The sequence below is a fragment of the Bos indicus x Bos taurus genome, chromosome 29 (genome assembly GCF_003369695.1).
Source record: "Bos indicus x Bos taurus breed Angus x Brahman F1 hybrid chromosome 29, Bos_hybrid_MaternalHap_v2.0, whole genome shotgun sequence".
NCBI classification, from domain to species: Eukaryota; Metazoa; Chordata; class Mammalia; order Artiodactyla; family Bovidae; genus Bos; species Bos indicus x Bos taurus.
Genome location: NC_040104.1, coordinates 11,614,403 through 11,637,663, shown reverse-complemented (window position 1 = coordinate 11,637,663; position 23,261 = coordinate 11,614,403). Strand labels below are relative to the sequence as shown.

General features: G+C 45.2%; 2 pseudogenes; one reads left to right on the top strand and one right to left on the bottom strand.

The window, feature by feature from the left end:
* The first annotated feature begins 1,299 nt into the window (after window positions 1-1,299).
* Window positions 1,300-1,865, top strand: LOC113885871 (annotated as a pseudogene).
* Window positions 1,866-11,309: 9,444 nt separating this feature from the next.
* On the bottom strand, window positions 11,310-22,725 carry LOC113885996 (annotated as a pseudogene).
* Window positions 22,726-23,261: the final 536 nt, after the last annotated feature.

Below are 23,261 nucleotides of genomic sequence, written 5' to 3'. Positions count from 1 at the left end.
GAGGCTGACCTATGACGGTTCCCTAATCAGGCAATTCCTTGACACCAGGACTGATATAGGTTCACCTCACAAATGTTCCTATGGCATCCTGAAGCTGTCTCTGCCATATGGCTTTTTCTTGCTTGAGTTTCTGAAACCCACACTAGACCACAGCTTCCAGAGGGGCAGAGCTCTAACTTGACTCTCTTACAAGTCCACGTGAGTAGGTCTTGTCTCTATCCTCCAGACTCTAATGTCAAAACAAGGCTAACACACAGACTTGTTATTGGGTTATGAGTGTTAGGTTAAAAGCTCAACTGGCTGTAATCAAAGTCTAAATAATCTTGTCTTAAATGCAATACATTTACATGCAATAATAGTTCCAGTCAGTCCACAGTGATAGGAACCCTAGTTTTTCTTGTTGATAGTCATCTTCAACACATGATATTCACCTCTGGTCTAACATGGCTGCTCTAGCTCCTGTTATTATATCTGCATTCCAGAGAAGGGGAAGCAGGATATGCACCTTTCCTTAAAGAGCATAACCAACAGTTATAAAATTACTTTCACTCATTTCTCACTGGTTGCAATGAAGTCACAGAGGCATTTTTAAGTGAAAGAAAGGCTAGGAAATGAACTTTTTAGCTAAATGGCCATAAACTGGGGTTTTAGTTACCAAATGAATGAGACAAATAGGAGTGACTGTTACACCTTTCTGATTCAGTGAAGAGAAGGTGACTTACACTATGAACACATAAAAACCCCAAATCTGAAAGTCTCAACATAACTAAGCTTTATTTCTCACTCACATCTGACTTTGGTGGACAGGGGGCCCTACTCATCACACCCTTTCAGGGAGCAAAGTGGATGGAGGCACCTTCTGGATACAAGGGAAGGGAGTGTGAGGCAAATTAGGATCTGACTCCAAATGCTTCACTTGGAAGTGACATATCACCTCTACCAAATTCCACTGGCCAAAATAACTTCCATGGTCATGGCAAACCTGAAGGTGGTGGGTACACAGAAGGGCAGTGGGAGTGATCCTACTGCAGAACATTCATTATGAGTAACAAGGGCCACCACCCTTCATTCATGTCCCTGCGCTTTGTTCTTTGGTTCTTCCCATGCTGCTCCTCCATCTCTTTTGGCCTGTAGATATAGATTTGGATAAGATCAAAAGAGAGGACATATGCTAGACTGTAAATATATGGGGAAAACAAGAAAGGAAGGAAGGAAAGGCAGACCGCTGGGAACCTATGCTGCCCTCCTTCAGGAGTCCACCAGCCTCTTTCCCTGCTGTCCGACCCCCTCAGCTCTGTGATGCCGGGGGACCTCAAGAAGTGGTCCGGGCCCTTGAGCCTACAGGAAGTGGATTAGAGGCTGCAGCACCCACTGCAGGTCAAATACGGCTGGGTGAAGGTCGACAAACTGGCCAAAGTGCTGACACCCACCCAGATTAAGAACTGGCCCACCGGCAATGCATGGGACAGGCTTGATTCATGTAAATTGTACACCTTGGTCTTAACAGATCTGGATGCTCCCAGCAGGCAGGACCCCCAAATACAGGAAATGGCACCACTTTCTGGTGGTCAACATGAAGGGCAATGACATCAGCAGTGGCACATTCCTCTCAGATTATGTGGGCTCTGGGCCTCCCAAGGGCACAGGCCTGCATCACTACATCTGACTGGTTTATGAGCAGGAAAGACCACTGAAGTTTGATGAGTGCATTCTCAGCAACTGATCTGGGGACTACCGTGGCAAATTCAAAGTGGCCTCTTTCTGCAAAAAGTATGACCTCGGGGACCCCAGTGACCAGTACGTGTCACCAGGCTGAATGGGATGATTATGTGTCCAAGCTCTACGAACGGCTGTCTGAGAAGTAGAGGAGTGGGACACTGTCCCAGAGTCCCCAAACAGTGTTTCCCTTTAGTGATGAATGTAGATTTCTGCCCACACACACCCCCCAACCCACCCCCCAACCCACCCCCCTACCCTGCCACTCCCTGCCCGAGTCCTGAGCAGTCAGATTTAGGTTTAGGGTGACTTTTCTTCCCTTCTGCCTGCCCTGTATAATTCTAGGGGGTTTATGTTTTGATCAAACTTGAACTCTGTTTTGGTGGGGGTTACTTTGCTACTGTGATGGAGTTTATCAAAATGTTAATGTGAGAATGACAACCCAGATTTTAAAGAAGAAAAAAAAAATTCTGGTAAAAAGACCAGGTTTGCAATATTAGAACAGAGCATCAAAGAATCTTTAAGGGAGGTTGAAAACAAAGAAGAGATTGACTGCCTCTACTTTTGTGGGCCCGAGCACAGAACTGTGTATGAAGTCTCCTAATGGCATATGTTTTCACAGCCCTGTCTCACCAAGACAATGAGGGGCCCACATGTCCACTAACCCCCAATGCCTCAGGCTGGTTACTGGGTGTCAGTGTCCCACTCTGGCTCCTTTATAGAACAATACCAGAAAAAGCTACAGAGAGCAAGTCACTTTGCTGTTAAAGCCTGGCCATCTAGATAAGCAGCAGTTCTGGGTAAAAGATTATCCAGAAATCTGAAAGTCTGTGCTTGTTAACTTGATCACTCTTTGGTGTAAAAAAAAGTCATTCTGGATGTTGTATTAATTCTGCTGTTTGCTTATAGTTGAATAAATATAAAAACACTGTGTAGATTAAAAAAAAAGGAAGAAGGAAAGAAGAAAATTAAAAATAAATATTGAAAAGCATGTTTGTAATCACAATTTTGTATTTGTACAGTTTAGGTGATTTAAATAAATTTTATTTAGGAATAAATTTATAAAATAAAAAATAAGAGAAATTTAAAATATAAATGTATTCACTAAACCCAACAAAATAATGATAATGAGACTGTACCATACTAACCATGTAGGGCAGGCAGACTCTTTACCATCTGAACCACCAAGGAAGCCCAATAATCCCAATTTAAATCCCAGCTTGACCAGGGGCTTCCCTCATGGCTCAGATGGTAAAGAATCTGCCTGAAATTCAGGCTTGGTTCAATCCCTGGGTCAAGAAGATACACTGGAGAAGAGAATGAGTACCTACTCCAGTATTCTTGCCTGGAGAATTCCTTGGACAGAGGAGCCTGGCAGACTACAGTGCATGGTGTTCCAAAGAGTAGGACATGACTGAGCGACTAACACTTTAACTTTCTTTTTCATCAGATTCTCAAGCCCTAAGCTCTTTCCCCTACCTTTCATGCTGTGTAAACTATTTAGCACTGGGAGATGTGGAGAGATCTCTAACTGTGAACCCAACCCAAGAAATTTGTAAAGATAAAGACAACTAGAAAAGTATCCTTTCTGAAGTATACTTAGCAACTTTGCAACTTGTGGGGCAGGTCACTTTGAAGGTGTTTTGGGGCAAATAAGAGAAGCATGCTTGGTGATTTGCTTCTGTCAAGTGCTGAGAAAAGTTGGTGACTGAATGTCTGGTTACTTGATTTCACAGCTGATATCATCCTGGGGAAAGAATGCTCATCAGATCAACACATATTTTCTCACTAAACAGCAGGCTTAGAAAAGTTTCTAAGGTCAACATCAGGTGTTTTTGACATGAAAGGCGGAATGGAGTTCAGTTCAGTCAGTTCAGTCACTCATTCATGTCCAACTCTTTGTGACCTCATGAATCACAGCACACCAGGCCTCCCTGTCCATCAACAACTCCCGGAGTCTACCCAAATCCATGTCCATTGAGTCGGTGATGCCATCCAGCCATCTCATCCTCTGTCGTCCCCTTCTCCTCCTGCTCCCAATCCCTCCCAACATCAGGGTCTTTTCCAATGAGTCAACTCTTCGCATGAGGTGGCCAAAGTATTAGAGTTTTAGCCTCAGCATCAGTCCTTCCAAAGAACACTCGGGACTGATCTCCTTTAGGATGGACTGGTTGGATCTCCTTGCAGTCCAGGGGACTCGCATGAGTTTTCTCCAACACCACAGTTCAAAAGCATCAATTCTTTGGCACTCAGCTTTCTTCACAGTCCAACTTTCACATCCATACATGACCACTGGAAAAACCATAGCATTGACTGCTGCTGCTGCTGCTGCTAAGTCGCTTCAGTCGTGTCCGACTCTGTGCGACCCCATAGACGACAGCCCACCAGGCTCCCCCATCCCTGGGATTCTCCAGAGAAGAACACTGGAGTGGGTTGCCATTTCCTTCTCCAATGCATGAAAGTGAAAAGTGAAAAGGAAGTCGCTCAGTCGTGTCTGACTCTCAGCGACCCCATGGACTGCAACCTTCCAGCCTCCTCCATCCATAGGATTTTCCAGGCAAGAGTACTGGAGTGGGGTGCCATTGACTAGATGGAACTTTGTTGGCAAAGTAATGTCTTTGCTTTTTAATATGCTATCTAGGGTGGTCATAACTTTCCTTCCAAGGAGTTAAGCATCTTTTAATTTCATGGCAGCAATCACCACCTGCTGTGATTTTGGAGCCCCTAAAAATAAATTCTTGATACTATTTCCACTGTTTCTCCATCTATTTCCCATGAAGTGATGGGACTGGATGCCATGATCTTAGTTTTCTGAATGCTGAGCTTTAAGCCAACTTTTTCACTCTCCTCTTTCACTTTCATCAAGAGGCTTTTTAGTTCCTCTTCACTTCCTGCCATAAGGGTGGTGTCATCTGCATATCTGAGGTTATTGATATTTCTCCTGGCAATCTTGATTCCAGCTTGTACTTCTTCCAGCCCAGTGTGTCTCATGATGTATTCTGCATATAAGTTCAGTTCAGTTCAGTTCATTTGCTCAGTCATGTCTGACTCTTTGCGACCCCATGAATTGCAGCACACCAGGCCTCCCTGTCCATCAACAACTCCCGGAGTTCACTCAAGCTCAGGCCCATCGAGTCGGTGATGCCATCCAGCCATCTCATCCTCTGTCGTCCCCTTCTCCTCCTGCCCCCAATCCCTCCCAACATCAGGGTCTTTTCCAATGAGTCAACTCTTCGCATGAGGTGGCCAAAGTATTAGAGTTTTAGCCTCAGCATCAGTCCTTCCAAAGAACACTCGGGACTGATCTCCTTTAGGATGGACTGGTTGGATCTCCTTGCAGTCCAGGGGACTCGCATGAGTTTTCTCCAACACCACAGTTCAAAAGCATCAATTCTTTGGCACTCAGCTTTCTTCACAGTCCAACTCTCATATCCATACATGACCACAGGAAAAACCATAGCCTTGACTAGATGGACCTTTGTTGGCAAAGTAATGTCTCTGCTTTTGAATATGCTATCTAGGTTGGTCATAACTTTCCTTCCGAGGAGTAAGCGTCTTTTAATTTCATGGCTGCAATCACCATCTGCAGTGATTTTGGAGCCCCCAAAAATAAAGTCTGACATTGTTTCCACAGTTTCCCCATCTATTTCCCATGAAGTGATGGGACCAGATCCCATGATCTTAGTTTTCTGAATGCTGAGCTTTAAGCCAACTTTTTCACTCTCCACTTTCACTTTCATCAAGAGGCTTTTCTTCACTTTCTGCCATAAAGGTGGTGTCATCTGCATATCTGAGGTTATTGATATTTCTCCTGGCAATCTTGATTCCAGTTTGTGTTTCTTCTAGTCCAGAGTCTCTCATGATGTACTCTGCATATAAGTTAAATAAGCAGGGTGACAATATACAGCCTTGACATACTCCTTTTCCTATTTGGAACCAGTCTGTTGTTCCATGTCCAGTTCTAACTGTTGCTTCCTGACCTGCATATAGGTTTCTCAAGAGGCAGATCAGGTGGTCTGGTATTCCCATCTCTTTCAGAATTTTCCACAGTTTATTGTGATCCACACAGTCAAAGGCTTTGGCATAGTCAATAAAGCAGAAATAGTGTTTTTCTGGAACTCTCTTTCTTTTCCATGATCCAGCAGATGTTGGCAATTTGATCTCTGGTTCCTCTGCTTTTTCTAAAACCAGCTTGAGCCTTCACAGCTGAATTCTACCAAAAATTTAGAGCAGAGCTAACACCTATCCGACTCAAACTCTTCCAGAAAGTTGCAGAGGAAGGTAAACTTCCAAACTCATTCTATGAGGCCACCATCACCCTAATACCAAAACCTGACAAAGATCCCACAAAAAAGAAAATTACAAGCCAATATCACTGATGAACATAGATGCAAAAATCCTTAACAAAATTCTAGCAATCAGAATCCAACAACACATTAAAAAGATCATACACCATGACCAAGTGGGCTTTATACCAGGGGTGCAAGGATTCTTCAATATCCGCAAATCAATCAATGTAATACACTAAAAAAATGAAAAATAAAAGCTATATATCATCCCAGTAGATCCAGAGGAAGCCTTTGACAAAATTCAGCATCCATTTATGATAAAAACTCTCCATAAAGCAGGTATAGAAGGAACATACCTCAACATAATAAAAGCTATATATGACAAACCCACAGCAAACATTATCCTCAATGGTGAAAAATTGAAAGCATTTCCCCTAACGTCAGGAACAAGACAAGGGTGCCCACTCTCACCACTACTATTCAACATAGTTTTGGAAGTTTTGGCCACAGCAATCAGAGCAAAAAAAGAAATAAAAGGAATCCAAATTGGAAGAGAAGAAGTAAAACTCTCGCTGTTTGCAGATGACATGATCCTCTACATAGAAGACCCTAAAGACTCCAGCAGAAAATTACTAGAGCTAATCAATGAATATAGTAAAGTTGCAGGATATAAAATCAACACACAGAAATCCCTTGCATTCCTATACACTAATAATGAGAAAATAGAAAGAGAAATTAAGGAAACAATTCCATTCATCATTGCAACGAAAAGAATAAAATACTTAGGAATATATCTACCTAAAGAAACAAAAGACCTATATATAGAAAACACTGGCGAAAGAAACCAAAGAGGACACTAATAGATGGAGGAAATATATGATGTTCATGGATCAGAAGAATCAATATAGTGAAAATGAGTATACTACCCAAAGCAATCTATAGATTCAATGCAATCCCTATCAAGCTACCAACGGTATTTTTCACAGAGCTAGAACAAATAATTTCACAATTTGTATGGAAATACAAAAAACCTCAAATAGCCGAAGCAATCTTGAGAAAGAAGAATGAACTGGAGGAATCAACCTGCCTGACTTCAGGCTCTACTACAAAGCCACAGTCATCAAGACAGTATAGTACTGGCACAAAGACAGAAATATAAATCAATGGAACAAAATAGAAAGCCCAGAGATAAATCCATGCACCTATTGACACCTTATCTTTGACAAAGGAGGCAAGAATATACAATGGAGAAAAGACAATCTCTTTAACAAGTGGTGCTGGGAAAACTGGTCAACCACTTGTAAAACAATGAAACTAGAACACTTTCTAACACCATACACAAAAATAAACTCAAAATGGATTAAAGATCTAAACATAAGACCAGAAACTATAAAACTCCTAGAGGAGAACATAGGCAAAACATTCTCTGACACAAATCACAGCAGGATCCTCTATGACCCACCTCCCAGAATACTGGAAATAAAAGCAAAAATAAACAAATGGGACCTAATTAAAATTAAAAAGCTTCTGCACAAAAAGGAAACGATAAGCAAGGTGAAAAGACAGCCTTCAGAATGGGAGAAAATAATAGCAAATGAAGCAACTGACAAACAACTAATCTCAAAAATATACAAGCAACTCCTGCAGCTCAATTCCAGAAATATAAACGACCCAATCAAAAAATGGACCAAAGAACTAAACAGACATTTCTCCAAAGAAGTCATACAGATGGCTAACAAACGCATGAAAAGATGCTCAATGTCACTCATTATCAGAGAAATGAAAATCAAAACCACAATGAGGTGCCATTTCACGCCAGTCAGAATGGCTGCAATCCAAAAGTCTACAAGCAATAAATGCTGGAGAGGGTGTGGAGAAAAGGGAACTCTCTTACACTATTGGTGGAAATGCAAACTAGTACAGCCACTATGGAGAACACTGTGGAGATTCCTTTAAAAAACTGGAAATAGAACTGCCTTATGACCCAGCAATCCCACTGCTGGGCATACACATCGAGGAAACAAGAATGCAAAAAGACACATGTACCCCAATGTTCATTGCAGCACTATTTATAATAGCCAGGACATGGACGCAACCTAGATGTCCATCACCAGATGAATGGATAAGAAAGCTGTGGCACATATACACAACGGAGTATTACTCAGCCATTAAAAAGAATACATTTGAATCAGTTCTAATGAGGTGGATGAATCTGGAGCCTATTATAAGGAGTGAAGTAAGCCAGAAAGAAAAACACCAAGACAGTATACTAACGCATATATATGGAATTTAGAAAGATGGTAACGATAACCCTGTTTGCGAGAGAGCAAAAGAGACACAGATGTATAGAACACTCTTTTGAACTCTGTGGGAGAGGGAGAGGGTGGTATGATTTGGGAGAATGGCATTGAAACATATATAATATCATATAAGAAACAAATTGCCAGTCCGGGTTCATTGCAGGATACAGGATGCTTGGGGCTGGTGCACTGGGATGACCCAGAGGGATGGTACAGGGAGGGAGTGGGAGGGGGGTTCTGGATGGGGAACACTGTACACCTGTAGTGGATTATGTATGGCAAAACCAGTACAATATTGTAAAGTAAAATAATAATAAATAAAAAGAAAAAAAAAACAGCTTGAATGTCTGGAAGTTCACGGTGCATGTATTGCTGAAGCCTGGCTTGGGGAATTTTGAGCACTACTTTACTAGGCATGTGAGATGAGTGCAATTGTGGGGTAGTTTGAGCATTCTTTGGCATTGCCTTTCTTTGGAATTGGAATGAAAAGTGACCTTTTCCAGTCCTGTGGCCACTGCTGAGTTTTCCAAATTTGCTGGCATATTGAGTGCAGCACTTTCACAGCATCATCTTTCAGGATTTGAAATAGCTCAACTGGAATTCCATCACCTCCACTAGCTTTGTTCGTAGTGATGCTTTCTAAGGCCCACTTGACTTCACATTCCAGGATGTCTGGCTCTAGGTGAGTGATCTTGCCATCATGATTATCTTGGTCATGAAGATCTTTTAGTCCCCTATAATATGGAGAGATTGAACTGTGCAGGTTGTCATGGGAACAGCTTGTTGTGTTACCCTAGGAGATAAAGTAAACTGACAAGAAACCAAAGGTCTTTACAACTCTCTTTGCAGTGTGATTTCAGGCTTGAAGTAGTGGCAAGGAAAGGGTGGCTGGTAAGGGTGAGGAAGGGAGTAATCAGAGCCAGTGCTTTAGCTCCTCCTAGAGCCAAGAAAACAGAAGTGCTGCTTCAGTTAGGGTTCCAGTTATCTTCCACTAGATCCTAGGTGAGGAAACAGTGATACGTTGTCTCTGTGGAGGGAACATAGATCAACACCTGTTCCTTTTCTGTCTCAGGCCCAGTCTGATCCCCTCAGAGTGGGAGGTATCACCCCCACCAAAGAGCTGTTGTCTCTGTACCTGTGGATGCCTCCCCACTTCCCAGCCCTCTCCACCCTGTCTCGGGCCCCATGGGTCTGCAGTGGCTCCCACGGTGGCCTTGCTGTCACCTGTGCCTGACCCTCTGACTTCTGTCCTGGGATCTGAATCAAGGCAGAAAATCCAGGATATATATGCCTGGTGAGGATGCTGCACTGTCTTCCATTTGCTCTGCAAGCCTGGGATCATGCTGTTTTATATTCTGTTCTTTTCTCTCAATTTCCTATTGGAAGGATTTCTCTTAGCATTGAATACTATTTTCAGGCAGGTGGTTGCATGGTGGCCTGTCTCTGCTGTGGACACTTTATGTTGAATGGACTTTGGGATGGCTCGGATTTTCACTTTTGTTAGAGACTCTGAGGACTTTATCCTTGCTTCTTTATGTTTGTGGGTGCTTTTAGTCATAGATTTATATAAATCTTACAAGCAAAATTCCTGGGACAAAAGCTGTACTTATATTTAGGACAAACCATCACCCAAGACTGTACTAATTTGCACTCTTACAAGAAGGGTTCAAGATCTTCCTCTTTCCTGTTTTTCCTACCTTTTCTATCACTGAAGTCTATAAATCTTTGATCTACAATTTGGAATGGATAAAAGTGGAAGGAAGGTGGAGTAAGACTGTGGCTTTAAAGATCAGATTTATCCTCATGTTGGTGGCACAGGCTACAAATATAGAGCCTCAAGAGTAAGGAGTACATTAACAGGCACCAGCTCCCATCCTGGGCTTAGGCTGATCTAGGGTGATTTTTCCAGGTGATATGGTGGCAGCCATGCTGAGACCATGCGTGTCTCCTGACATGGATGCAGGAGTGTGTTCAAGTGGAAGCATCTACTAACTCATCCATTCATCTAATTAAAGTGTATTTCTTGAGAGTGGCTACATATCTGTCACAAGTGTTGGAGCCAGAAGATAGGAGACATCTTTCCTTTGTACAATGGGGGTCATGCCTTCCCGGGGCTCATGGGGAGACAGTGAGCTAGCATCTGTAATTAACCAGAGCTGTTATTCTTGCTCTTATTGGTGGTTTCTCACCAACAGCACCATTGTTTATGGTTCCATGGAGAAAACTTGGAGAATGAGTTTGACAAACTGTTCACTTGCCTCCCCATTAAGCCTGGTTCATGATATTTACTGTTAAAGAAAAATAACTGATTCTGCTCTCACCTTTTCCTTATTAATCAGCTCTGCAACTGGACCTCTTTCACTCCCTGCATGTCGCTCATAACCCAGGGCATTCCCAAAGTGGCCAGGCACATGTACCCAGGACATATGGCCAAGCTGCACACAGATAGTAACTTCAGGGTTTAAGGCTGTGTTTCAGGATCAGGGTGACAAGCCTAAAGTCAACACCCATCCCCTCACCCTATGCCAGCCTTTCCTTGTCTTCCTCAAGAGGAAGCCCTTTACTCCTCTGGCCTCCCATCCACACTATCGTTATTTTCTCCATCTGGCCCTCCCAGTTGGGAGTTGTCCCTTTATCTGTCTCCATGACTTGGAGGTAAGTTCCTAGCCCAGCTCTCTATCCCTGGGTTCCACCACAGCACCTAGCACATAGTAGGTGCTTAGTAAATTTGTACTGAAAGAAAAGATAACTGTGTTTTCCACCTTATTTATTCTTTCCTGCTCCTTCTCTATTCTGGATCTGACTCTGACCCTGCTGTCCCCAGCCTGGGCCTCTGCCTAGGGTCTCCAAATGGGAAAAAGTCATACTTCTACTCTAAAACTAGCAAACCATGGCAGCTTGAACCAAATGGTTTGTGGCTCTGCCCGTGAAAGAAGCTCAGAGAGGCTGAGGGCTCTGTGCACCCTGGATTCCCCCATTTACATGAATGGCATCCTCCCCAGCATCACTGGAGGTCAAAGGTAGGAGATTGCTGGACCCTGGAGGAGGGGGATGGTTCAGGAATCCACACGGGGCTGTCACTTGCAAAGTGGCACTGGAAAGGACAAAGCAGGTGTGGGTGGAAGAGAGCTGGTGATTGGGGTGGAGAAAGAGAAGGGAACCATCTCAGTGTAAAGGGCCTTACCCAGATCTCCCTGCAGCAGAAGGCCACTGCCAATGTTCCTCCAGAATGGCAAGAATACAGTATAATTTTATTACCCCTTACCATCTCTCTGAATGAGGAGGTGATGGAGTTAGTGGGGCAACCATAAACTCTTCCACGGTCTAGAACCTCCCCCTGACACTTCCTTTGTGGCTGCCTCTCTATCTCTAGTCATGTGATTCTGGAGTAAAATGTCAATCACATTTGGTGCAGGGTCAGGGCCACATGACCATGCTAGGGCCAATTATAGGACTCCATGCCCCGACCAATACAATTGGTCCAGAACTGGACTCAAGATCTGAGTTGGGTCAATCAGATCCCTCCCTGGAGCTCTGATGCCTTCTGAGTTTCTTTCCATACTGACTAGATGCTTTAGAGATATAAAGCCCTGGGGCAAGCTGCAGAGTCCTTCAGTAGGTGTAGAAGCCTGAGGGAAGAAAGTTGTCAGGCTAAGAGAATCGAAGAGAAAGAGTGAGGATGTCAAACTGTGAGCTGATGGCTTCTGATTTCTTGGATCCTGTCCCTGAGATCTTTGGATCTGCTCTGGATCCTGTGTCCCAGATCCCGGATCCCCAGTATCCTTCCAATAAGCCTCCCCTTTCCTTGAAGTCAGTTGGAGTTGGGCTCCTCTCACTAGTAGTTCAGACTTGATTCTAGGTCCTGCCCAGATACCATCCACCTCTGCTACCCAAAGAGAGGCACCCATTCATATCAGCATCATTGAGATGAATCCTTTATTCTTTACTGAGAATAGGGCTTGCAGAGCTTCAAACATAGTTTACCAGCATCCCTGGCAGGTATGCACTGAGTTGAGAGAATGTGTGTTTGGAGTGGGCCTGCCTGATTCCTGAACAGCCACAGCATTTACACTGCAGGAGCCAGGCCAACCCTGTTGTTTCACAAACTGAGAAATACAACCTCAGGAAGACGTCACCCAGGATCCAGGTCTCCGTGGGGTGCAAGCCCTCTGTGCCCCCTCGAATGCTGCTAATACAGACGTTCTGAGAACTCTGGGGAGACAGAAACACACATCAATCACCCTGGGCCACTACCTGCCACCCCTGTCGATATCCAGACCCGGCATACTTTTTGGTTTCATTTCCCTCCTTTGGTAAGAATCAAGTGGTTCTCTCAGCACCTGAGGAAGTGGGGTACAGCGAAGAACAAGAAGGGCCAAGACATGTGGTTGCCATGAGGCAGGTGGGTATGGGAAAGGAGGATTGGGAGTTTGGGATTATTAAATAAAAACTAATATAGAGGATGGATAAACAACAAAGTATTACTGTATAACAGTGGGAACTATATGCAATATCCTGTGATAAATTGCAATGGAAAACAATATGAAAAATATATATATATGTATATGTATAACTGAGTCACTTTGCTTTGCAGCAGAACTTAATGCAGCACTAAAAAATCAATACTTCAATCATTTTTTTAAAAGACCAAGAGTGTCCTGTAGCTCCCCTCATGCTCTGCTGTTTCTTCCCTTCTCACCTCCACTCACAGTTTACTCTGCAGAGAATGCCTGTTTTCTCTCTCTTCACCACAAACTGTTCTCTTCTTAAACATTTTTTATTTTAATACTTTGTTGTTTATCCATCCTCCATATGGTTTCATTTAATAAGCCCAAACTCCTAATCCTCCTTTCCCATATCCCCCTGCCTCATGACAACCACATGTCTTGGCCCTTCTTGTTCTTGGGTGTACCCCACTTCCTCAGGTGATGAGGAAATATAATTTGATTTTATATTGTTATTTTATAGCCAAATAACAATATCGTGAGCTTCAGGTGGACAGTACAAGGAATCAGCCATACATATACATGTAGCCTTTCTCCCCCAAGGTTCCCCATCCAGGCTGCCACATAACATTGAGCAGAGTTCCAGGGCTACACAGTAGGTCGTTGTTGTTTATCCATCTTAAATATAGCAGGACCCACAACTTGTTCTTTATACTGCACTCAGGAAGCCTTCCTGGACATACTCTTACCCTCCATGGCACTCCAGGTTGAGTTCAGTGACTTACCCTGATGCCCCCTTCGTCTGTAGACCTCATCACCCTTAATGTGCCCCCAGCACCCCTTTGCACAACCCCAGGGGGTACCATGTGCATGGAATCCAGTATAGTGTTGCCTCAACACAAGCAGGCTTCCTATGCCTCCATGAGGCTGGGGGTTTAGAATTACTGAAATTTCCTCTTTTCCTCAAAGCCTTCTTTGAGCCTGTCAGCCTGCTCTGAACTCCCATAGGGAGCTGACATTAAGTCTTAACCTTGTGCCAGAGCTGTGCAGTCACTGTGCACCCTTTATTCACCTTAGCATCCAACCTCCCCACAGAGGGGTCGGGTACCCCAACTCACAGAGGGGAGAACTGGGGCTTAGCAAGGAGAAGTTGTAGCCGAGGACTGGGGTAACCAGGTAGGTTAACACCCAAACCAGGACAACTGTGAGAAGGGAAGGGAGACTGTCAACCCCCATGGTGGGACAGCACATTGGGACTGTCCCCAGCCATCCTCCTTGTCACATGGCCTATTTCACAGATTGCTAGAGCTGATTTTCCAGGTTTATCCCTTTGAAGGCTTTGGTTGAACTGAAGCCTTTTGAGGGCAGAGGACTTTAGCGTTCCCTTCTCCTTATGCCAGGTATCATGCCAGCATGGGATGGTCTCTCCACATTTCTTTCCAGAGGATAGATGTGCCAGACTGTCCTTTACTCTCACGTGTTGGTTTTGTGGGAGGCACTGGCCAGCCACAGGGGCTCAGCAACATCTGCAATGGTGTGACTTTGCCTGCAGAGGGCGCCCTCCTCCCAGCAGCAGCCCAAAGAGGGTTCCTGCAAGTCCCAGGTTTGAGAGCCAGCCCACAGGATTGGCCCCTCACCTACCGAATATAGACTTGAGGGGGCACAGGGTAGTCAGTGCCGTTGATCATGAAGATGAAAGGAGGCAGGGCCCCAATGCTCTAACGTGAAACCACATGCTGTAAGAGAAAGAGGGAGGTGGGAGGTTGGTCCTGCTGATCCTTGGTATGCAAAGAGACCAGGAGTGACCCTGTGGCATGACCCTTCACCTTGTGATCCTTGGAGGCAATAGCATCGATGAGTTTCTGGATGTTGGTAACCACTCTACTTGGGCCAATTAGCAAAGAGGTCCCAGTGTCCACAAGGGCCTGACACCCATCGGAACAACCAATCACCATCCCGTTCACGGAGATGCTGGGAGACAGTGGGACAAAGCATGCACCAGGGTCACTCTGAGTCTCCCCCACAACTGTATCCTCCCTGAAAGTCTCCTGAACAGTCAGGGCTTCACCTCTTGCCCTGACTCTGTTTTCCTTTGCTCTGGTCATGTCACATTCTTTGACATCCTTGAATGCAGTACTTGAAACCACCAGGCCCTTTCACTCCTCAGGGCCTTGACAGGTTCTTGTCACCCTTCTTAGAAGACCACCATCACCTTTGTCTAGCTAATTTCTCCTCGTTTTCCAGGTTCCAGCTTAATTGCCACATTTGTAGGGAAGTCTTTCCCCTGGAGTGGATTAGTCTCCTGTCTTGGTCACTCTCTCTAGACTCTTCCTCATGTCTAGCATGCACCAAAGTGGTAATTCACTATGTGTGTGAGTCATTTCATGTACATATGCCTTACTAGATATTAGGGCAAGTTTTATTCTCATTGCCTCACTAAAGTGCCTGGCACACAGTAGATGCACAATGTTTGCTGAAGGAATGAATGAATAATTGAAAAAATGAATGATGAACACCCAGAGACCTGTATCTGGTTTCTGACCAATGATGGGTCAACCAACATAGTGAAAATGGAGGTTCCCTGGGGCAACAGATGCTTAGAGTGGTGGTGGGGGCGACACAGGCTCCCTGGGAGAGATTGTCTCCCAGCACTGGCTCCTCACCAGGCTCAGACACTGAGGCCCTGGCCAGGGGATGCCCAAGCTAGCCCAGAGGACCTCCAAAGGACAGCTCAGTTATTTCTCTGAGAGTATCACATAGAATCTCCTCAATTATTGCCCCTTGTTCTCAGCCACTTCTGGAACCCAGCTTCCTGATTCTGTAAGTCACAGCCCTTGCCCCACCGTGTGCCCAGTATGTGGGGTGGGGAGCTATGGTCACATGGGATATCTCTTTTTATGAGTTGCTCTCAGGTCTCAAGACTGCAGTCAACCTCTCTCCACTGGTGACTGACTAACTGACTAACTCCAACTGACTAACCTCTCCCAAAGGAGATCAGTTTTCCCCATTTTTTTCAGGACTTTGTTTTTTTAACTGCCTGTTCTATGTGCTGAGAACTCGCTTGGTCCCGGTAACCCTGGACAGTTGGTCATCTTATCACAACCCTATGATGAAACTCTTGTGATCCTCTGTTCACTCAAGCCATGCTCCCTGCCTCACAGCACAGTGAGTGCAGCCCTCCCCGGGCTGCCCAGTCCTCTCTGGATCATCTCAGGACCTGGTGAGAAGTCTCTGCAGGAGGCTGTGGTGATTATGAACCCATGGGTGTGTGTCTGTGTTTATGTGTATGTTTGTGTGTCTGTGTGTGTGTGTCTGTGTTTGTGTGTGTGTTTGTATATGTCTGTGTGTGTGTCTATGTGTGTGTCTGTCTGCTTGTGTGTGTTTATATCTGTGTCTATATGTGTGTCTGTGTGTGTCTATGTTTGTGTGTGTGTCTGTGTATGTGTGTCTGTGTGTGTCTATGTGTGTATGTCTGTGTGTGTCTGTGTGTATCTGTGTTTGTGTATCTGTGTGTGTATATGTGTGTGTGTCTGTGTCTGTGTGTCTGTGTGTGTCTATGTGTGTGTGTCTGTGTGTGTGTCTGTGTGTGTCTGTGTGTGTATCTGTGTTTGTGTGTGTGTGTTTGTGTGTCTGTCTGTGTGTTTCTGTGTTTGTGTGTGTGTTTGTATATGTCTGTGTGTGTATGTATCTGTCTGCTTGTGTGTGTTTATATCTGTGCCTATGTGTGCATCTGTGTGTCTCTGTGTGTTTGTGTGTATGTTTGTATCTGTCTGTGTGTGTGTTTCTATGTGTGTATATCTGTGTGTGTATCTGTCTGCTTGTGTGTGTTTGTATCTGTGCCTGTGTGTGCATCTGTGTGTCTCTGTGTGTTTCTGTGTGTGTTTGTATACATCTGTGTGTGTGTTTGTGTGTGTGTATCCATGTGTGTGTATTGTCTGCTTGTGTGTGTTTGTATCTGTGCCTGTGTGTGCATCTGTGTGTCTCTGTGTGTTTATGTGCGTGTTTGTATATGTCTGTGTGTGTTTGTGTGTGTGTATCTGTGTGTGTGTCTGTGTGTGTGTATCTGTGTGTGTGTCTGTGTGTGTTTGTATCTGTCTGCTTGTGTGTGTTTGTATCTGTGCCTGTGTGTGCATCTGTGTGTCTCTGTGTGTTTGTGTGTGTGTTTGTATGTCTGTGTGTGTATCTGTGTGTGTTTGTGTGTTTGTAACTGTCTGTGTGTGTGTTTGTGTGTGTATCTGTGTGTGCGTGTATCTGTGTGTGTGTCTGTGTGTGTGTATCTGTGTGTGTGTGTCTGTGTATCTGTGTGTGTGTATCTGTGTATGTGTCTGTGTGTGTGTTACCTGTATGTGTGTGTCTGTGTGTGTATCTGTGTGTGTATCTGTGTGTGTGTCTGTGTATGTGTGTCTGTGTGTGTATCTGTCTGCTTGTGCATGTTTGTATCTGTGCCTGTGTGAGCATCTGTGTGTCTCTGTGTGTTTGTATGTATGTCTCTGTGTGTGTGCATCTGTATCTCTCTGTGTGCTTGTATGTGTGTCTGTGGGGTGCAGTGTACGTTTGGGTGTTTGACAGAGTGTCTGAGAGCATGTTTATGTCAGCATGTGTCCATGCACACGTGTGAGAGCGTCACTTGGGGTGACCCTCAGAGGGAGAGGCTTGCCTGTCCATGGCTATCTGCCAGTACCCAGCTTTGGTCACTGGTACCCAGTTGAGCTCTCCATTGTAGTCGGCGTGGTCCACTCCATCAATCGTCACCATGCTACCACTCTCCTTCTGGCTGTCGTGAGAAGGAAGAGAGGGGCTCTCTGGAGGAGAGAAATTGCCAGGCACTGTGTGAGGGCTGGGCTTGTCCACCCATCAGAGGCACTACTAGAGTCCCCATTTTATAAATGCAGAAATTGAGGTTCAGAAGGATTGAGAACCCAACCAAAGTTGGTCACCAACCAATGAGTGGCACAGAAGAGGTTCAAAGCTGGGCAAACTGACTGGGCTTCTAAAGAGAGCCTGGTCCCCTCCAGTAACCTGAGTGCTCCCAGATCCCCTCAGGGTACACCATGCTGGAGGGGTCTGGCATTTTCCTTACCTAAACTGTCATTTTTCAGAAAAGCCAAGTCCTGAAGTCACCAAGGGCATGGGCTCAGGGGCACCCAGGGTCAGCTTCACTGATGTGTGACCTGCACCATCCATGATGTACTACCCATGAGGCCCCATATTCAGCAGGCCCCTCACCTCTGTCACCCTGTCTTTAAATTCCTAATACTTGTTGAACAAGGGGTCCAACAGTTTCATTTTGCACTGGCTCCTGCAAACTGTGTAGCTCATCCTGGGCTCCCAGTGAAATGTTAGCAAGGACGGAAACGTTCCCGCCATCCCTCTCTTTTCTTCCATATCAAGTCCCTCAGAAAATCCTATTCTCTTTTCCTCCAACCCATTTCCTGACATCTATCATTGCTCTCTCTTCCCTCCATCCCCATGGACCAAGCTGCTGCCCTTGAGCCCACAAGCACAGTTGTGTTTCAATAAAGTTTTATTTACAAAAACCAGTGGTGGGGCCAGATGTGACCTTGGGGTCACAATTTCCATGGGCTAGACTATCCGTCAGGAAAAAGGTGGTCTATAATTTTTCACACAACTGCAAGCATCTTACAGCTAATTTGAAGAGAGAGCTTGTCCAGCTCAGACTTACGTCCTCAAGTAGAAGGCAAAGAGAGGCTCAGAAATGACACCTTGTTCCTCCAGGTTGTCAAAGATGCGGGTTATCTCTGGGGTGGAGAAGCTGGGGTATCTCAAGCCCACTTTGATGTGCCATCAAAGCGCACATGACTGAACCCGAACTCCGCCAGGCTCAGGCCAAATGGCTGGGCAGTGCTAACAAGGTTGCCAATCTGTGGAAGAGGAGATCATCATGATGTTCCAACATCATGGTTTGGGAAGTGGAGCTGAGACAAGTTGGTATGCCAGTAGCATTAGAACCACAGAGAATAGCTGAGACCTGGCCTTGGCCTCACTTAATCTCAGATGGTGAGACCAAGCTGCGACAAGAATTCAGGTTCCATTTGTGTGGGGCTGTGTATTTAACAACAGCTGCTCCTCTGGCAAACATCATCTGAATGAGTGAAGTTGACTTCATGCCTTCTGTACATATGGGTCAATCAAGACTCAGGACCAAGCGGTTCCCCCTTGTGGACAAAATGCATAGAGTGCAGGGTAGCCTTCTCTTTGGCATCACTATGATCTGATGACAGAAATGGACAGAATTCATTGAGGTGCGTTGTGGATTCTGCATCTGCCCAGAAGACAGAAGTCCATTATACAATGTCACTGGAAGGGTTCTTATGAAAACTCTGCCTGGGAAACATGCACTTGGGGATGTCTATTTGTGTGTGTGTGTGTGTGTGTGTGTGTGTGTGTGTGGTGGGGGGTGGGGGGTGGAATACTCAGGTACTTTGGAGGAAGCAGGTCATAGCTTTTATTAGATTCTCAAAAGCCCAACAGAGTGAGAAACCATTTATCAGGCCCCTCCTACATCTGTGATCTCTGCTTTCCCAGGCTGGATACCTGAAGCCCCAGACTTCCCCCAGAGGACCCAGATCACTTTTGTCCTCTCCCCAAACACCCCACACCAGTTTGAGTCATGACTGGGCAGACCAGCTCTACTACTTACCAGATGTGTGACCTTGGCCAGGCCCTTGGTCTCTGCACTTCAGTTCCCTCATCTGTATCATGGAGCTAATCATAGTACCTGCTGTGTGAGGTTGTTGCAGGATTAAACCAGTTATTTGCAAGAAAGTGCCCAGCTCAGTCTGAAAATATGAAAGTGGGTGCTTTTTCCTCATCTCTCCCTGCTCCCAACAAAATGAACCTTGAGCTTCTCATGGGCAAAGGAGCTGCAAGTCCACACTCCAGGCCCCTCTCTGAATTAGTCACTCTGGGAATTTGTGTGTCAGCAAGGGTGCTGTCTCCCTAGGAACAGGGTCCTGAGGTGTAAGCAGTGGTCGTTCCCAAGCCAGTCCTGACTCAGCTTCTGTTGCCATGTTACCTGAATGGTGTCATAACCAAGATCTGAGCTCATCCTCCCAGATCCATAGATGATGTTGAAGGACTTGTTTGTATACCAGAAGGTGGAGGACTCTTGAGGGTTGAAGGTAATATGTGTATCTGCAGACCCAAGAGATGAGTGTCTGTCAGTTGCCAAGGGTAGAGAAGGGGGTGGGAAGGTGAGTACAAGATGGGGTGAGGGGTGGGTACTCACAGCAGGCAGGACTGGAACAGTTGATGGAAGGCACCCACAGTTTAGATGAGCCAGTTTCAAAGAGGACCTGGAACTCCTTAGGGGGTGTTCCAATGGTGATGTTACCAAAATAGGCTAGCTATGGGAGCCAAAGAGGGTGGTCAGTGCAGATCTGGCTCCCCTCAATTCCCACACTGCTGTCTCCCTCTGGGTGTCACATGTGTCCTGAGATCATCTTCCAAATGCTATGCAGCTAACAGGCTTTGCTCACAAGGGTGTCTGCATTTGATCTCCCCCCCCCCTCCCGCCCTGTGCTCTGCAGCATGTGGGATATTAGCTTCACGATGAGGTATTGAAGCAGCACCTCCTGCACTGGAAGCCCGGAGTCATAACTACTGGACCCCCAGGGCAGTCCATTGACTTCATCTGAAAAACTCTGCAGCCTCTTCTTCAAGCCCCAGTCTGAGTGCCTCCTTCTCCATGTGGTCCTCCCAGGTCACCCTCAGGCCACTCCCTCTAAACTCAGACCACGTCCCATATACACCACACAGGTGGCCCTTCCATTTGACATGTATTTACTCTTTGCCTCTATCTAAGGATGGCCTGTGCATTCGTGAAGAAGAAGTAAGACTTTTTCTAAAGTCAATAACTATGAATATAGTGTCAGATTATTACGTCCTCAAGTGCCTTATCGGCTCAGTACATTTTTACTATTATCATTCCTGGATCTTAAGAGGATAAACTTTCTCTGCCTGGGGTTTCACACTTGATGTACAGTTGGCTTTATCTTTTGATTGGTTATAGTTCACCCTTTATCTGTAACTCAATGGCTCACTTCTTTCAGAAAGAACAATCTCCCTCAAACTAATATCTTTGGCACAGAAATGGGTGTTCACCAGCTAGCTAATAATCCTGGGCCCAGCCAACACAGCCTAAGAGTAGAGGATAAGAGTGCCTTCTCCTCTGGGAATGGGGTCCTTGTTCCCCACCGTTTCTGCCTCCTGCAGGAGCCCCAGACCCAACATCCCACCTGGCACCTCCAGGTGAGCCCCAGTGCTAGGCCAGAGCACCAGGGGGCGCTGTGGAGCACCATCCTCCGAATATACTCACATCCATTAAATTCTTCAGGGGTTGAGATAAGAATTTCTGGTCATGAAAGGAATTCTGGGACAGGTGGTAAGCTTGTTCCTCCAGGAAATTGTTCAGCAAGTTTTTTTTTTTTTTTTCCATGAGAGTTTCTCGCATGGTCTTCATCTTCATTAGAGGGATTCTTCCACCAAGCATGCAGAAAAGGAAATGAAGAAGCAGCACTCAGCTGTCTGTGTTATAGTATGACTGCCATACCTGGTATTATAAGAGTACTGTATATTTTCCAGGCATTTTTATGTGTATCATCTTTTTATCAGAATACCATGCAAAGACCATGTCAGAGACCTCCATCTGAATACAGGTTCTGCTGTTTAATCATCAGTTCAGTCACTCAGTTGTGTCCAACTCTTTGCGACCCCATGGACTGCAGCACACCAGGCTTCCCTGTCTATCACCAACTCCTGGAGCTTGCTCAAACTCATGTCCATTGAGTCAGTGATGCCATCCAACCATCTTATCCTCTGTCATCCCCTTCTCCTGCTGCCTTCAACCTTTCCCAGGACCAGGGTCTTTTCCAGTGAGTCAGTTCTTCCCGTCAGGTGGCCAAAGTATTGGAGCTTCAGCTTCAGCATCAGTCCTTCCAATGAATATTCAGGACTGATTTCCTTTAGGATTGACTTGTCAGATCTCCTTGCAGTTCAAGGGACTCTCAAGAGTCTTCTCCAACACCACAGTTCAAAAGCATCATGTGTAATCATGAGTAAGCCATATGACCATTTGGAGTCTCGGTTTCCCTTTGATAAAAAGGTGGAATGTAATAATCCCCACTCCCAGTGTAGAATGTTTTGCATGTTAAGTAACATGATGGATGTAATGTATGTGTTATATAAGAAGTCTCAACAATGAAAGCCTTTGCTGTGGCCATCCCACTGTATCTTTCTTAAGCTTTGAGAGGGAGTTAAAAGGGGCATCAATATCCTCTTTTTTACAGGGGAGGAATTTGAAATTTAGGGAGTCTGCGACTTGGTTATGGTCACACTGCTTGTCAGAGGGAAAACAGACAAGAATTACCCCACCACGCTTTCTCCAGGGTTGAAGAGAAGAGAGCGGTGAGAGAGGAAGCTAGAAGATGGGAAACAAATTAGGGAAATTAAGAGGATAAAGAATCAAGGAAGCATCAAAATTGAAAAACTGAAAGAAAACAACACAGAGAATTCTGAACACAAAAAGACATTGAAAAAGATGAAAAGATAAATGGGAGACATCAAGATAAAGACAGACACACACACACAAAATTAGAGAGAGAGGAGAGAGGAGACCTAGAAGCAAATGAAAGAGAAATGCTATTCCACAGAACCACACTTACAGTTGCATAGGTTGTGCACTGAAGAATTCCAGAGTGCCATCTAAATATAGATCATTTTGTGACTGGCACCCCCAGAATTGTGCAACTCTGCAGGCCTACTGAAGACCCTGGAGCCCCATTATACCCATGGCAAGGACTTATCAATAAGTGAGGGTTGAACTTTAAAACTGTCAAAGAATAATTGCATATTACCTCCTAACCCAGAAAGAGAGGATGCCACTTACAGTCCCTGTACCTACATGACTACACACTCTGAGAGGGCCACCAGCCCGAGGAGCCCAAGCCACTTCATGCTTCTTTCCTGGGTCCAAGTACTCAGGAATGAGCAGGTTCTTAGCATGTAGTGGTGACAAGGAGCTCCTAGTTATATATGCTCATACCTGCCCTAATTGTTTCCTAATTTATCTAAGTGTCCTGGCATGTCTTATACCCAGAGTTCCTTTATGAGAGGCAATTCATCAACCCAATTCATGTTTCCTCTGAGGAATCTACAACCTTCCCTGTTGGTAACTTCTGCCTTATAACAACTAACCTCATCCCTAAGGACCCAAATGGTGAAAAGTTTCAGTGGCCAAGGCTCCTAAGGTCCTCTGTCTCACAGAAGTTGAGTGCCAACTGGTCTACCACTCCCTGCTCTGAGTCCATCATCAATGGATGCGGTGTCTTACTCTTTCTTCAGGGAACCCCTGGCTGAGCGATGTTGGATGGGCTGAGACTAGCCTGTATTCAAGAAACTTGTCCCCTCTTTGATGCTCAAAAAAGACCTTGGATCTCTGAAGACCTCAGTTGGGCAGGGTGGAGGGGAGGGAATGCAACCAATCATGTTCT